Consider the following 17,603-nt stretch of genomic DNA (forward strand, 5'->3'; position numbering starts at 1 on the left):
GTTCCACGGAATCTCTCTCTATGCCTATTACCTTCTGTGGCTCCTATGGGGGCCACACAGCCAGCCACATCCAGATGCCTCCGTTACCTCAATACTGAATTTTGAGTGAACCTGTCGAAACCCTCACGATTCACCCCCTTGATTACAACTTTTCAATAATTTCCATTTCTCCTCAGGCTAAGACCAACATCCTATACAAGGAAGGCCTGACTTAATTTTTGAGTCTGATCTCCTAGAATTAGTTATCTTTTTAAATAAAATCAACTTCTATGCATGGGATTAGTGAAATATTCCATTCAATTCCCTGTAATTTCTAGATCTACAAATGAGACCTAAAAAGAAAAAGTTCGGGAGGGTAGCTTAAGAAGACCTGACAGAGGCTTAAACGTCTCCCAGAATCTCCAAAGATAAATTAAGTATTATCCTGTATATTATTCAGAATCATCCCAACCTGCACCCATTAGGTATAGGACTATTTTCCATTTTCATAGTATTAATCTACACTTCAGCAGAGCTGGTCAAAGATGGGTCTCGCCACAGGTCACTAACCCTATCCTTTAACTGTTTACTGTTCTTGGACCAGGAGCCAATTATGCATGAATATCTGCCTCTCCCACAAGAATACAAAAACCAAATACAGTATAGACCAAAAATGTTTTTTAAATGATTTTGAATGTAAAGTACATATTCAGATGACATGTATGTAAAAATTACAGTGTACAAACATAAAGTATATACACATAATATAAAAATAATAGGTTTCTTTGTCTTAAAACTGTCATAGTGTTTTCTTCTTTTCACTTTCTTCATAAAAACAATTATGGCTGTGTAACTGTGTTGGATTTTCTTCTGTCTTGGTAAATTTCCTTTAGTAGGAAAAACATTTCTTAAAAAACAAACAAACAAACCTCTAGCTTCAAAAGCTTCTATTCTAGGATGCTATTCCCACTGCTCTGGGAGAGTGCTTCAAAATTGTGCTCAGAGCACCCCAGGATTCCTGTGCCTCTTCTGCTGTTAAATGCTGTTTAAGCTTTCTCTGTTGGCTTCCCAGAGAAGAGCAGTAAGAATAACTTGCGTAGCTACATACTCTACACTGTGCTCAGACCAGAAAGTTCTGCTGTGCCACGAGCTTATAGTTTTGCTTACATATCACTTGTAACTGCATCCGAAAGACCAACAGAGGCAGAGTGTCATGGAAACAGGCCATGCCTACAGTTTGCCTTCTATGGCCTATCCAACAGGTTTATGTGCCATAAATCCACATAGACTAAAATTCTAAGCAATTTGCATAATGTTATCAATTCCAAAGTTATGACAAAAAGGGCCTGGAACATTAAGACTGTGATGAATGGACCATCTGGGCAGTTTCTACACAAAGTGAATAGAACAAATATTTGTTCCATATATGGGCTGATATGTGTTTCCTCAGGATATTCCTCAGGCTACTTCATGACCACTAGACTGCTTTGAAAAACCTTTTAAAATATTACACATTTCAAAGGGTTACCACTAAGCTAAAGTTACTAGGTCACAGAAACATTCTATTATTAGTCAGCCTTGCAACCTTATGCTATGTACCTTTAAAATATTACTTTAACCACCCTGTCCTTTTCCTTCTGCAAACCTTGACAAGCCAGAGATCAGCCTTCTGGAAGAGCTCCAGACCCAGAAGGCAGAACAAAGCTTTAGTGTTGAAGAGCAGCTGAGAGAACAGGACAGGAGCTGAGAACAGTTTCAAGGACACTTGTCAACTCTCCTGTGACTGGTCAGCACACTCACAAGACACAGAGAGGCACTGTCATTGGCTGGTTACGCCTGTAAAAGGCCAGTCTTTCCCTCAAGGAAACAGAGAAGCCACTGGAGACAGAAGAAGGCAGCAATGAAGAGTAAAGAGCAGTGAGGACAAGGCTGAGAAAAGACCGGGTTAGAAGTGGCCAGGAGGAAAGTGCACCACAGAGAGCAGGACATGCGGAGGAAATGGCACAGAAGATTCAGCAGCCTCCCCGTCAATCCAGCTCTTGAAGGTACTAGACCCTCCTGCATGGGTGGGGAGAAGAAGGACACTCCAAGAGCTTCCTGCAGCATTTCAGAACCTCCTCAGGAAGCACTTCTCCAAGTGTGGTCTTGTAAGTATCCACTTCAGATTTACCTGGATGCCCACCAGGGCCTAAAACCACAAGCTCAGTAGGTGAGGCTTGTGCTCCACTGATTCCCAAGCAAAGGAGTTTCCTACCAAAGGCATTCCATGCAGAACAGTTCAGTATGAGGGGCCAACAGGGAGAGATGCCTCCAGGCATTATCCTGATCCTATCTTTTGTCTCCTGTTTGAAATCAAAGGTCTAGAAATAGTTGTCTATACTGTTCTCCATTCTGTAATCCCCTACTCCCTCCTCAACCAGCTGTAATTGGTGTCCATTTCCTACCATGCATGTGAAACTGCTCTTGCAAAAGGGAACCCTCCAGGCCTTATCTTACTGTCTGCATTCACTCATTCATTCATTCATTCATTCAAAAATGTCTTGACTGCCTATAATATGTATTCTGCAAGATACATCAGTTTGCCACCCACAGAATTCACACAAAGCACTTAATACACATTGCCATTCTTTCTTAATGCACTCTAGTCCTCGGGCTCTCCTGGTTTCTCCCCCACTGCTCTGGAAGTTCCTCCTCTGCCAACTATGTCCGGTTTTGTGCCATATATGGAGATACAAAATTTGCTGTCTCAGGAATTTTCCATTCCAAGACAAAAATACAAATGATTACAATATGATATGATGGTTTCTGTAATGAAAATAAGGACAAAGTGCACTGAGGACACCAAAATCTGCCTAGCCACGTTCAGTGGCTTCATGAGTTTGGCAACACTAGAAATGCAGACATACGGGACCAGGCAGGCAAATGAAGAGAAGTGTTCCAGGCAAGAGGTTAGTACGTGCAAAGTCATGGAGTCCCGAGAAGAATTAGATAACTTCTTTCCAATCTTATTTCTAAACATACATGTTTGGGTGACTCCCCGACCCTCACCACCCAACTGGGATTGTCTCGCTCTAGCTTTACAGAAGAAAGACTAGAAAACATGTATCTATATGTTATTTGTAAGCTAAATCTAGTCTGTGGTAAGGAATATTTTTATCCCTGTAATTTTCTAAAGTACAAATTATGTTAAAATCTTAAAAAATCATAAAGGCCAAAAAGAATCTTAACATACTTATGCATTTCTGAAACTTAAGTTGTGAGATGGGAAAAAGAGAAACCGAAGACAGCAAGGCAGGAGGAGTTAGGTTGCAGCCAGCCAGCCATGCCCAGTTGAGATACTATCCGATACACAGCAGGGAGACACCACAGGATGGAGCAGCACATGCCACACACACACACACACACACACACACACACACACACACACTCATGGCAGAAAATCAGCGAGGGAGGGGAGGAGGGTCAAGACAAGAGCTACAAACGGGCACCACTCTCACTGCTGAGGTTGGGCCTAAATGAACTCACACGGTAGTGATGAACAAGAAGACAAACGTGCGATTAGGGCGTAGCCCAGTGGGGCCTGACAGTTGCTTAGAAAAGGAAGTGTGAGAAAGAAAAGAATCACCATTTTTGAACAAAGAAGGCAGGAGGAGAATGAAGTTAGAGGAGCAAATAATGTCTTAGCTACAGATCTGCAAAAGGTGAGAAGCCTGAGGGGAAGCAAGGGAGGACGACACCTACGGGGAAGTTAAGACACAGATCCTCATCTCAGGAGGTAGGTCAGGGTCAGAGATGATTACCCAACAGTGGATGGCATAGAGGCACAACCGAAACTAGGAAACAGAGGAGACTGTGAAGGAAAGAACACTCCAGAAAAGAGGCGAGCTGGAGAGGTGAAGACACAGGAGAGGGTAACTGATGGTGTGGAGAGGGTGAGCCTCCAAGACACAGAGAGGGCGAGCATCCAGAGTGCGGGTGAGTGTAGGAGCCCAAGGAGAGGGGCTTCTTTCAGTCAGTGCAGAGCAGGGCAGCCTAGGTCCCTTCTGCAGGAGGGGCAGGGCAGGAGTAGGTGGGGCTGAAGGCTGGAGGACACTAGGAATGCCTATAGCAGCATCACAGAGCTGAGGGCTTACAAAGGCCCATCTGCAACACTCGAAACTACCTGCTCACACCCATCTTTCCTGATGGGCTCCGGGCTCCAAGAAGACAGAGGCTTGGTGTGTCTTATTCAGCTTTAGTACCTAGAAGCACCTGGCACAAAGTCAATGCTCAAAAAGTTTTGCAGAACTATATTAAATTGTATGACATTTTTCTCTGACATTACTCAGAAGCCCAGAAGAGTTCTCAGAATTAATGTGCAGATCCTCTCTAAATAGAAAATAGTTACTGTAGACACCCTAGTGATACCAATTTTCAATTCATTTAAGTATATACAGCCAACTTAAAGCTAGATATAAAATGCTTTGTAGTCCTGGCTCTCACACATTAGGAACCAACATTTACATATGCAAACACAAACTAGGCACTAAAATAATAATTATTGTTACAAGGTAGTCAACCAGATAATCCAGATGTTGGTTGCATACTGTTACAATTATTAGCACAAAAGCACAATATTGTTTTACAAATTCTTACAGCTCAAATCACTGAGACTACTTCCCTTGGATTCTCAGACTTCACTTCGAAATCACTGCATTAATCCATTGGTTTACAGAACAAGTGCAGGCACTGAGGAGGCCTTGGCATTGCTGACAAAGAGTTAACAACAAAGAGCACAACAGGTAGGTGAGAGAAAAGGGGCTCATGTAAACAGGGGAGGGAAGAGAGCTAGAAAATAAGGACAGGTTTATCATTTCAGAGACAGGCAGTCTTAGGTAAAAAGGTCTAAGTGATGCTACAGCTTTGGGCAATTGTTTTGGCCAGAGTTCCTTCTGAAAGTAGAGGTCAAGACAAAAACAGGAGTGCAGGCGATTATTATTACCGAGGTGACCCCAGGGAAAGACACAGATACTAAAAAGAGTGAACCGAGACAGCCAATTCAGGAGACTTATTTACCATGGGGGTGCCTGGGGGCTTGATCTGGCTGAGAAGCTTTGAGAAGCATACAGAAACTGTGTCCAGAAGAGGGTCAATGTGGAGAAGTACATTAATTAATTCTAGTCCCCACACGTAAAAGTTTGCCCCAAGGAGTATTAATTCCCCCACACTTCCAAGAACTACAGTGCATCTGCCCAGAAGGCTGCACCAGCTTCTCACCCCACAGACGGACAAGGGAGGTCCCAAGAGGAACCTGAGGCATGCTGCAGTCAGCCAAAAGTGAGTCATAAAACGAACTGTTCCCATCAGCACTGGCTGCAATCAGAGAAGAGGCCAGGAGGAGGTGAGGACAGAAGGGGTCTCTAATTCAGTGCTCAAAGGCCACTGGAGTTGAAAGACTCAAGAGAACAGCTAGAAAAGAGTGTGAGTTTTATCTGCATGAAGTCTTGAAGACCCTGATGGTGGCAAGAACTGTGGAGGGTTTTAAGTCAGACACACATACATGTACTAAATCAAATATAAACAATCTGTTTTAAAAATTTAGTATTGAAGGGGTGCCTACGTGGCTCAGTGAGTTAAGCATCAGAGTCTTGAGCTTGGCTCAGGTCATGATCTTGAGGTTTGTGCAATCGAGCCCCGAATAGGGCTCTGCACTGACAGCACACAGCCTGCTTGGAATTCCCTTTCTCCCCCTCTCCCTCCCTCCCCAACTGGCACACACGTGCACTCTCTCTCAAAATAAACAAATAAATTAAAAAAAAAAAAAAAACCACTGTAATTTAGTATTTAAGATACATGTAGCTCTTATCCATCTACTAGCTGTGTGAAGCTAACCTGTCTTATAAATAGCCATCTCTTGGAAGTCAGTGCTTGGTGTTCTTTGTATGAAGTGCAGTATCTTCATATTTAATAAAGAAACTAAAGGTAAAGGTAACTGAAAATATTGAGGTACCCAAAAACCAAAAACAAAACCCAAACCAGTTAAGCTTAAGGAGGGCAAGGAGTGTGTTATGCCCAGCACTTCAGTAACAGGCTAGCAGCGAGGTAAGAGAATGGACAGAATGCCTACCTCCAAATTTCTGAACTATGTTTGAAGATTTTGCTTTTTTTCATTCATAATTATAACCACAAAAATTTTGACTGATCCACATTAGGGGGGAAACAAGATTTGGAAGAAAGGATAAGGGTTAGAAATAACACGACTGCCAAGAACAGATAAATGTTCATTACTATATCCAGAGACTTATCAAAACCTTTCTATGCTGTTTAACAATAAGGTTTAATCAGAAGCTTTAATATTAGGTACTAATTATCATATTAATTAAATATAACTAGATGACTTATTTTAGGTTCCACATCTAAGGATTATTCTACTAAATACACGTTCTAACACTTGGATTCCTAACAATTTATATGTAAAATAATAAAAGCAGCAAAATCTCGATGTTTTATATTACATTAGGCAAAATACAGGTTATTTATGAACATCGGTATCACAGATTACCTTACACAAGATCAGGGTAGGAGAGAACATACCTAATACAAATAGAAGACTTGAGGCTTCTGTCAAGGAGAAGCAAACCTAGGAGAGGCTGAAAGAAGGAAATTTCCCTGAAAAGACATCTTACCAGTAGAAACATGAATCTGAATGCTCTACACCAGTGGGATTTCATTCACGGACTGTTTGTAGTCCTGTTTGTAGTTCCACAAAAGGAAGATCTATTTGTTCATTTACAGGGCCAGAGTAGGTATACAGCAGGCACAGACAAGAATAACACAATACACTGAGTTTTGATGATTTAGGGTAATTTGTAGCAAAGTTATCTCACTTTTAATTTGCCTTCAAATGATTGTAATAATAATAATGATAAAAAATAATAACAGCTATCTCTCCCAAGTGACTCTGTGGGTGGCAGTGATACTACCTTTGCTTTACAGATGAGGAAACCAAACCACAGAGAGGTTAAATAACTTCTCCAGAGTCACACAGGTATAATGGAGATCAGACTGTCTGAATCACAAGCTGTGAGATTGGATTTGTGCTTCATGAAACTAAGTTTTTGAAGGCCTACTCAAGTCATTATTGAAAAAAAAAAAAAAAAAAAAAAAAAAAGAATATCTGTCCAGTGTGAGAACTGACTCAAAGCATAGAAATGGAAAGGATTTATAATGTTCTGTGAGTTTATTTCTCAGTGCTTCAAACTGAATGGAGGCTAACAAGTTATTTTAATTGTCAAATTTCATGAGTGTACCCACAGGTTTTGCATCTTATTTCTGTGGAGACATTTTACCCTAGTATTATTATTTTTTTTTTTTTACCATATTCAAGTTTATCTAAGGGGTCATAATTCATTCCTTGAACAATAAATCATCTTAAACATCTCCCCCAAACAATAACATTTTCGTGGTTAATAGCCTGAACTGCATACATTGTCAAAAACTGCACATAATTATTTTAATCTCCCCTCTAAACTCACCTTTATCCACCAAATTAAGTGTGATTTTATGTTCTATTCAAACTTCTAAATATATACTTAATGTTTTTCACATTGTCACAAATAACTCATTTGGCATTTATATTTACATATAACATCTTCAGTAACTTTTTATGTACTAAATTTATAGAAATTAAACAATTACATTTTACAGAAAAATTACTTTTAAAAATACGGTGAGTTACAGTTATTTCAAGTTTTAAAATAAGGTACCCAAAGCCAACTAGTACAAAAAGAAGTCATCCACAAAAGATTTCTTCCTATAAAATATTTGCAAAGGGTACATTTTTATTCAATACAACCAATTAAATTCAAGTCAGCAAGTATTTATTACATATCTACTATACCAGATAAAGCTAGACACAGCTGGAATATGAACCTAGGTCTGATTCAAAAGCTCAAGCTTTCAATATAAGTAGGTTTCTAATAAGAAAAGTTAAGGGTGGGGTGCTTGGGTGGCTCAGTTGGTTAATCTCACAGTTGGGGAGTTCGAGCCTCACTTCAAGCTCCACACTGAATGCACAGTCTGCTGGGATTCTCTCCCTCTCTCTCTCTCTGCCCCTCCCCTACATATGCACTCTCTCAAAATAAATAAATAAAACTTAAAAAAAAAGTTAAGGGTTTTCACTTTTCAAATGCTCTTTCAGACAATAGAATTTACTTCCTTTTTTATGTCCTAACTTTTTGTTTATGTATTGAAAGAGAGAAAGCACACATGTGAGCCAGGGAGAGGCAGAGGGTGAGTCCCAAGCAGGCTCTGCTGTCAGCAAGAACCCAACATGGGCCTCGACACAGGGATCGGTCCCACAAACCATGAGATCGGTGAGATTATAACCTGAGCCAAAATCAAGAGTAGGACGCTCAACAAACTAAGTCACCTAGGCGCCCCTATGTCATAACATTTTAAAATCTTTTCCCCTTAATGGTAGAAAAGATGAGGATACCTACATTAAGGTATATCATAAATCTCTCCTAAAACCATAAGAAAGTTGTATTCATCAAGTCTCTCCCACCATCATTATTTTCTGTATCTGCTTTTTAAAAGGGAAAAAATAAATATTTTTCTAAAATCTAAATCTAGATTTTTCTAAAATCTAAAATATTCTAAAGAATAGTATTAAATATCAATGTAGACCATAAAAATAACACAGAGCCAAACTGCAAGCCTCAGAGAATTCACATACAGCTCTTCCCACTTCTCCCCACAGAGAGCAGACAGATGGGGAAGTCCACATGGAAGGTGCTCAGAAATGCTACTGATCTCTATTCCATCAAATTTCAGGGTGAGAGGGAGGACGCATTCCTCCGAGGCAAGAGCATCTTTCCCCTACAAGAAGAACATTGAAAGTCAACATTTTACTTCCCTTTGTCTGGCAGGAAGATGTATGTGCTGGTGACTATGAAAGTGTTTATGACCCAAACAATAAGCCAAAATTAATGATCAACAAAAACTTAGCAGAAAGGATAAAAAAGAAAAAAAGAAAGAGAGAGAAAATAGGAAAGAGAAAAGGCTAAAAACTCCAATGTGAAGATGCAACTAATACCTCCCTAGAAGTCTTTTTCTGCCTAATGCGGAGAAATAGAACAGTAGTCTCAACTAGAAACCTTTCTATAATTCACTACTCCCGCCCAGAATAAGAGAGTGCTTTTTATGAGCACTGACCCCTTCTTACCCAAAGGTGGCATCAACCTGAAGATAATGAGCTCCAACAACAAAGGTTAGTCTGCTCCAAAGCTACAGGCTCACAAAATGATTTGAAACCTGAGAACAGCTCATGACGGGGCTAGATGCTTTAAGAAAATGACAATAACTGAATAGACTGAAGCAAAATTCATCACTAGTAAGTACTCTACCCACCTTCTCCAAGGCAACATGAATATGGAAGATGGATCACCATCACCTACCACCCAGTCCACAAGTGCACAGGAAAGATAAAGAATGGATATACTGCATGTTGGCACATAAAGAGCCTCAAAGATAAATCAGCTGGTGGGGGGGGGGGGGCAGGTAAGGGCATGGAACTTACTCAGGAAAAACTTCTACAGAAGAAAAGTTAAAGGAAGTGAAGAATCTTCCAGGAGAAAATCTAGATGAATTCATTATGTTCTTGAAGAGACTTAGAAAATCTCAAATAGGTCTTCTAGCAATCAGTCAAAAACAGTTAAGAACAAAACTAGAGGAAAAGCATAGAGAACTCAGGGAGGAAATTTAAGTTGAAATCCCTATAGAACTCTTAAATATGAGCAACAGAATCAACATGGCAGGCAAAGCATGGACGAGAAAAACCACACCGAATTCAAAATAATTCAAGCCAATCAGACACATTATGATACAGCCAATAGTGGTCTAGGAAACAGGTAACTGGTAGACTACCACCACCCTTCCAAAAGGAGAGCCTATGTGAGAATGAAAAAAAAAAAAAAAAAAAAAGGATTCAGAGCTTTCAGGTTGGTAAACTGTGGAGATTTAGGGAGAGGGCATGGAAGAAGCTCCCTGCCCCTTCCCTATTCCTTGCCCTACGCATCTCTTCCACCTGGCTGTTTATGAGTTATATCCTTTTATAATAAACTGTTAACCTGGTAAAGACAAAACAAGCAAACAAAAAACAATCAAGCATTAAACTAAAAAAAACTGCTGAGGGGGCATGTAATAAACTCGAAGACTGAAGAAGAACAAACTTAAACACAAGCAGGAAACTAAACACTTTGACAAAACTGTTAAGCCGTATTATTAAAGGCTGATCCAAAATGAGCATGGAAAGTTGCCTGAAATAAATTGTTCCAAGATCCTCCTTGCACTCAAAAGAGAAAACATTACCTAGCAATTGATATTTTTCAAACCTGGGGCACCTGGGTGGCTCAGTCGGTTAAGCAGCCGACTTCGGCTCAGGTCATGATCTCACGGTCCATGAGTTCGAGCCCCGCGTCGGGCTCTGTGCTGACAGCTCAGAGCCTGGAGCCTGTTTCAGATTCTGTGTCTCCCTCTCTCTGACCCTCCCCTGTTCATGCTCTGTCTCTCCCTGTCTCAAAAATAAATAAAACGTTAAAAAAAAAAAAAAAGGTATTTTTCAAACCAGCCTAGTAAGCTGTTCCTTCTCTACACTCCCTGTGGCTATAGATTTGGCCCTTCCCTGGGAGGAGAAAGGAGTAAGTTAGTAAGAGTTTTGTTTGAGAATTTAACTATGTGGAAAGTTTACAAAGATAATTGTGAACGCAGTTAGCAAAAAGTGAAATGTTAACCATCCTGTTATAAAAGCATCAATAAACACTGAAAGTAACAGTTGTTCCACATTATTTTCATTAAGGGGAATTGTAAATTATGTTCCCAAATTGTGTAATTTTACCTACTTTTAGGTAGATCATTCTAAAATTCTTTCTTGATCAAAACTCTAATAAATTTTGACCATATCTTTTGCCACAGCTCATCTCTGCCCTGTAGTGGAGTGGAACAAGAACAGCACTACATATATTTTAAATATATAACACATGTTTTAAAACAAACTATACAAAGGGAGAAATCAATTTCCCATTGTACTCAGCACTAGGTGGGAATAATATCTAAATACAATGATCAGTGTGAAAGCTCTTAGCAACACACATCATTACGATTATCTGTAGATTACATTTTACTTAATTTCTGAATTTTCTTCTTGCTCTCCAACACATTCACTAGTCATAGGCATCTAAACATAAGAACCTGAGTGACTACTTAATAAACGGTTTTCAATCTTTTTAAATCCATGCTTCTTTAGCAAGTACAAATCCATTCCTATTGTGTTTTTTGTTGTTGTTTTTCCTAATATAATGCTGAATGCACTTTTTCAAACTACAACCTCCTTCTCCAACAATCAAATATGACCTACCATGACCCCTTTTAGGAAGCACTGAAATCATAATATGAAATAAGTCATACAGTGGTGCCTGGGTGGCTCAGCCGGTTACCTGACCGACTCCAGATTTCAGCTCAGGTCACAATCTCATGGTCATGAGATCAAGCCATGCACTGGGCTCCACGCTGGGCATGGAGCCTGCTTAAGATTCCCTCCCTCCCTCCCTCCCTCCCTCCCTCTCTCTCTCTCTCTCTCTCTCTCTCTCTCTCTGCCCCTCTCCCGCTTATGCTCTCTTTCTCTCTCTAAAAAAAAGAAAAATCGTACATTAACTGTAAGATATTGGAGAGCTAATTATTATTCTGAATTTCACAAAGAGTACAAAAGCTTAAGTTACTCACATTCAATAAACATTTATACACTCAAATGTGACTTCTCTACTTCAAATGGTACCTTCCCAGTAAGTTTTTCATGTAAATACTTTCCTCATCCACTGAAACTATATTCCCTACAACAAAATAAAATGCTAATTTTTTTTTTTTTGGCCTTCATTGGCTCTTCATCTCTTCACACCACAATAAGCAGAACTACTCCTTTTCTGATTCTTTATTTAAGTTTCTAGCACAGCAAATAACAAACCTTCAGTGATGCTCAATATCATGTTGTTTTAATTCAAACGTCTATTATAACTATACTCACGTCTGTGAACCACACCAGACAAAAGTTGGAGGACAAAATCCAGGCCTTCAACAGATACACACACACACACACACACACACACACACACACACACACACACACACTTTGCTAAATTAAACTGAATTCTGCCTTATACCTGCAGTGTCCTTGGAATATGTCACCCATCTGTCACCCATTTCTGTGCTCATACCATTCCAAGCTCCTTTATAAAGCCTTCCAAAACCACTTAAGCCAATGCTGATCTTTTCCCAAAATCTATTACAGAAAATTATCTGGTACAGTACAATGAGTAAAGTATTCTTTGGTATTTGTTATGTTTCCCTAGAATAAACACAACTTGTCCTAACTAGACAATACACTCAACAGCAAAGTCCACGTCAACTGCTTGTTCCACCTCCACTCAGCACAGCATTTCCAGGTAACTGGCTCTCCATGCACAGATAGATTAAAATGTAACATACTACAGAGTTACATCCCACAAAGAACTAACAGTCATAGATTTGGCTGGTCAACACTGGCAGGTTTTCTTAAAGCAATAATTTGGCACAGTACCTGTCCTCTCTGGTTATGATACAAGAAAATGGCTGCTCACGGGAGGAGAGCTGCCCTCCACACTGCTTGGGTGACTCACAGAATGACAGAATGATGGAAACATACTGACCACTTCTGTATGGTGCAGCTGTAGAAACCAAAGCCCTGGAAGGTGAAGGTGAAGTATTCCAACAAAGGTCACAGAGGGATTCAGTGGCAGAGCTTGTACCGAAACCCAAGTTTCCCACCTCTCAATTACAAAGCCTTTATTACATCAAACTGCTCTTCCAATATGAGTCTAAAATGACTACTAAGTCATTTTGTCTTTACCTCAAAAATGTCAACCACAGGAAAAACTTGTGAATTCTCAAGTCACTCACTAAACTGTCACACAAAAAGAATTAGGAATTAAGAGAAGAAACAGGACAGGAAATGCTTTCCTGGATTCCTTTTCCTCCACCCAGCCCTGGACAGTTTGTAAGTGTTCCCAGGCTTTCTGTCCAGCCCCTTTTCACTCTACACACTCTCCTTTGGTAGTCTCATCTGCAGGCCATCGCTTCAACTAGCCCTTGTAGACTAAGAATTCCAGAATCTGAAGCCCCCAGCCAGACTTCTTATTTTGAGCTCCCAATCTGTGTGTTCAACTACGCTCTTAGACATCTCTACCAACGTCCCATAGTCACTTATAAAAACACTCGGCATTATAATTCATCATTTCCCCTCCCTCCAGTCAACCTGTACCACCCCCTTGTGATCATACTGCCTATCTTGGCAAATGACACCACCTACCCAAAAACCCGTGTCACTTTGGGTTTCTTTCACCTCTCTTACCTTGAAAACCAAATCTCAATTCCCCCTCCTGAATACAGTAGCGCTTGTCTCTTACCTTGAAAACCAAATCTCAATTCCCCCTCCTGAATACAGTAGCGCTTGTACCCCATCCAAATCATTCCCTATGCCAATGATCTCCAAAGCTTTTCCATCACTCACTTTTATTACTGAAAAGATTTTTGAACATATGCCTAAAATATGTACATATTTATTTATATATTAAAATTCATGTACTTCTACAGCAGTACAGTTAAGATTGTAAGTCATGATAAAAATTTTAAACTTTAAATAAAAAAAAATATATATATATATATATAAAATATTAAATCTAATATGTTCTTCCCACGCTCCAGTAAGTTATTTTACACATCCCCAGAGTCTAGGAAACTGCACTTTGGAGACTACATGGAGACTAGTCCAATAAGTAAGATATATATATATATCCATGTATGTATGTGTTTATATAGGTATGCCGTAGGCATTTGAAGCCCTTTCTTTTTACTCACACATACATATTTCAAGATGATATACAAATGCTTTAGCATACTGCTAAATATGGTTAACCTCACTAAAGGCCACAAACCAAAAAGTTTAAAGGTAGCTGACTTCTAAACACCCACTCAATATTATTTTATAAATAAAAATTCTGTAAGTCTTATAATATCCATCTTTAAAAAGACAAGAAATTGACAAAGTATAATTTGGCTCCTTTTGCACATGGCTCCTGGAAGAGAGATACCACATTTTTTTCACCTACCCACTGAAATACGCTAAGGCTGCTCATGTTCTGGGCTTTATGCACTGTACCTCCCTTAACCCAAGTACATACTGAAATATTTTTTCAGCTTTCTACATCTATAGATACTGCTACCATTCACGATCCTGAAGAATAATACACTCTCCCTTACTCTTATCCCTGTCAATCCATCCACCCCACTACAACAAAAAAGGACAAAATCCCACAATATATAACCAGAGTTAGAATAGACCTGCTAATACAACAAGAGATATTTACATAGTTGCACAATAGAATCTTGTAGGATTCTACCCACAACCTGACACATCCTAACTTTCCACACAGAGTGGGGAAACCTAAAATTTAACAAGGGCCTGTATAAATCCTCAGATAAATTCAACTTGTTACACATTCAGAAACTGAAAATCTCGAATTCAAAAGTTCTGCAACTTTCACCAAGTAGAAGATGTTTCATCTTATCATTCTAGCAGTATAGTTAAGAGCAAACCAGTGCACTGACAGAATATTAACAAGAAAATATTTTCTGGAGGTAGAAAATTACACTACCCTACCCCCCCCCCCCCCCACCAATGTTGTAAGCCACAATTTATCTGGCAAGAAGTCAAACAATAAAGCTATTATGTGGCAAGCATCCCATTAAAATTATCACATTAAACTGATTAATTCTATTACAAAGTGACAAGATGTCCCCAGAGAAGCTCCTGGTATTAGGAATTTATGGGTAACAATATAGAGAACTATATATCCATTTAGTGATGGAAATTTGAGCTAGATTTTAATTATACTGACCAAAAAATTAAGAAAAAAGGCACCTGATTGTTAAAATTACTATATCTAGCAATTTTCAGTATTGTTGATTCTATACTTTTTCATGTACAGAATGTTGAGGGTCTTACAAAATGATAATAATATAGAATTTAGCATTCTTTTTAAAAAGAGTCAACATTACAAAAACTTAAAATTTTAGATCTGTGAAGTCAACACAGATGCCTTAATTTGGAGTTGATTTGCTTTCCATTTGCAGAAGTATTAACCACATCCCCTGTCTTCTTAACCAGCATTCTAATAACATCTTCCATTTTACACCAAATTTTAGAGGATAAGTAAGTGGCTTTTTCCTCAAAGACCTGTCCCCAAAATACTGACTTGTTTCCTCTGTTTTCTATGTACCACTTCATTATCTTAAGTCACTCATTTAATACTGATCAATGAACTCAAAGTATTTAAAAATATGAACACTGCAGTGGAATGCTTAAGTGGGTCCTACGCCCTCTGAGCCTAGCTCTCCACAAATGCAGAAGAGGTAAACTTCAACTAAAATTTCTTAATCATTTCTAAAAGCGGTCTATTAATATAACCTAAAGGCTGTGTGTAGTTTAAGAAAAACACCTAATCAAAATTCATTTTGCATTGTTATTTTTGTACCATCAAAACAACAAAAAATAACAACCCAGTAATTCTACCCACATGAGTATCTATGTGGAATGTGACCCAAAGAAACCTTGCTAATTATGTTATTAATTACATCCCCAGATTTAAAAAAAATATATATTTTTAATACACCAAGAAGAGACGAAAAGGAGTTGTATTTATTATGTACTCTAAATTGTTTTCCATTTGATTTTCACAACTATATTGTAGTTATGGAAAGTTACCTGTGGCTCAAACATGGGCTCTGGAGCTAGACCCCTTGGGTTCTCTACTTGCTAGCTGGATGATCACTGGCAAATTACTTATGCTCCCTGTGCCTCAGTTTCTTCATTTGTAAAATGGGGGTGAAAATGGCACCTACCTCACTGCATCGGTTCCAGGATAAAATGAGAAAACAGACTTAAAGTGCTTACAGGTAAGCATGGCTGACACTGTCGGTATTATAATAATAGTTACTTTTATTATAGTGTAGGTATTCTTGTATCCCATTTACAGATGGGAAAAGCTTAAAGAGGGTAATTTACTGGTGCTAGGTTTTGACTCAAAAGCACAAATTTGGTGAAATAAAAACTACTTGGGCATAAAATATTGATATTCTTAAAACTACAACTCGTTAGGAAGCAAAGGGACTGACACGTAGTAAGACAGGCACCAGGGGCAGGTCGGGCACTCAAACTTGCGGAGCGGCAGGGAGCCCGGGCCCAGGACTCTCACTGCAGTGGGAGCCTACACTCAAGTGCGGCCTTCACAAACACGAAGTGGAAAAAAATATATGCCAACACTGCGCCTTCTTCTCCTAGCGGCTCCACGATGCCAACTTTGTTTGGGCCCACCCGGCAATTCATCCCGGGCCACAGGCCCTGAAGGCCACGGCCCAACTTCTGAAGTTGGAAGCGAATTACTAAACCGAACGCTGAAATCCAGACAAAGGGAAACCGTCAAGGACTGTTCAAAGTCCTAAAGCGTCGAGTCGCTGGGAGGCTTGCCCCCATTCGCCGTCTCACCTGCACGCGCCCAAGGCGGCGGACGGAAACGCGGGCACCGCGTGGGGTCAGTTCGTTCAACGGGGTCCGGGCCACGAATCAGACAAGGGTTGCTACGAATGGCATGTGTCCGAGGGGCCGGTCGCGGGCCCCGGTCTTCGCGGACTCCAGCCCCGACGTGACAGCGCCCAGGCCGACGACCCTCCCACTCGCTGCGCCGCTGGGTCGACTCAGCGCCCTGGGGGCGCCCGGGCCGGGGAAAGGGAGGAAGGGCCCCGGGAGGAGCCGGGAGCGCGGCCGCCGGCCCAGACTTCCTCTCCGGCCCCGGGCAGGATTCCGCTCACACCCCCGCCCCGGCCTCCGCGGCCCACTCGGCCCCAACGTCCCACACGCAGGGCCCGGCGCGCGGCGGACCGCCCGAGGTCCGGCCGCGCTCGGGAGCCCGGAGGCCGCCGCCCGCCCCGCCCCCCAAGGCGCCTACCTTCTCCGCGCGGCGTCCAGGCCCCGGCGCGGTCGGCTCGGGCCTGCTGCTCCGCGGCTCCCGCTGGGTCTCTCCCGAGGGCTGGCGCGGCCTCCCGGGTCTCGGGCGCGGCGGGCGGCGGCGGCTGCGACTCCTCCTCCTCCTGGGGGCGGGAGGAGGAGACTCGGCGGCTCAGAGCCGCCCCCTGGCAGGAAACGACCCCCGCGGCACCTCCTTCTCTGCGCGGCTGATCCTGCTCCTCCAAGCCGCTGCCTCCGTCCTCTCCCTCCGGAAACGCATTCCTACCCCGCCGCGTCAGCCGCGCCCGAGGCGAGGAGGCGGCGGCGGAGGCGGTGGAGGAGGCAGGAAGACCGCGGCCCAGGACAAAGGAGCCGGCAGAGCGGGGCGGGAGCGGGCCTGGGGGGAGCCGCGGGGGGCGGGGCGGGGCGGAGGACTCGGCCGGGCCTTCGCTGTGCCTCAGTTTCCTTTTATGCCTGGGGACGGAGGCGTTGGTGTTGCACCAGAGCTCTGCGCGGCCCCGGCAAGCCGTAATACCTTACCAAGAGGGAGGGC

The 17,603-nt window shown here is 41.6% G+C and overlaps 1 protein-coding gene and 1 long non-coding RNA gene across 5 annotated transcripts in view; one reads left to right on the forward strand and one right to left on the reverse strand.

The window, feature by feature from the left end:
• Positions 1-17,184, reverse strand: part of ITGB1 (integrin subunit beta 1) — a 46,897-nt gene extending 29,713 nt beyond the window's left edge. For 2 of the 3 annotated variants that reach the window (XM_023256252.2, XM_023256250.2), the window contains exon 1: positions 17,052-17,184. The gene's annotated coding sequence lies outside the window, so the exon portion shown is untranslated. Of the gene's footprint in view, positions 1-16,591; positions 16,616-17,051 lie in introns of those variants that run through there. The other variant, XM_023256251.2, reaches the window with a different exon arrangement.
• On the forward strand, positions 1,474-10,791 carry LOC102901162. 2 transcript variants are annotated; one of them, XR_006600419.1, is made up of 3 exons: positions 1,474-2,126; positions 4,617-4,760; positions 8,720-10,791. It is a non-coding gene; the product is annotated as an uncharacterized LOC102901162 (long non-coding RNA). The 2 variants fall into 2 exon arrangements; XR_440688.5 differs by having other exon boundaries at positions 1,479-2,126; positions 8,794-10,791.
• Positions 17,185-17,603: the final 419 nt, after the last annotated feature.

The sequence above is a fragment of the Felis catus genome, chromosome B4, assembly GCF_018350175.1.
Source record: "Felis catus isolate Fca126 chromosome B4, F.catus_Fca126_mat1.0, whole genome shotgun sequence".
Taxonomy (NCBI): Eukaryota; Metazoa; Chordata; class Mammalia; order Carnivora; family Felidae; genus Felis; species Felis catus.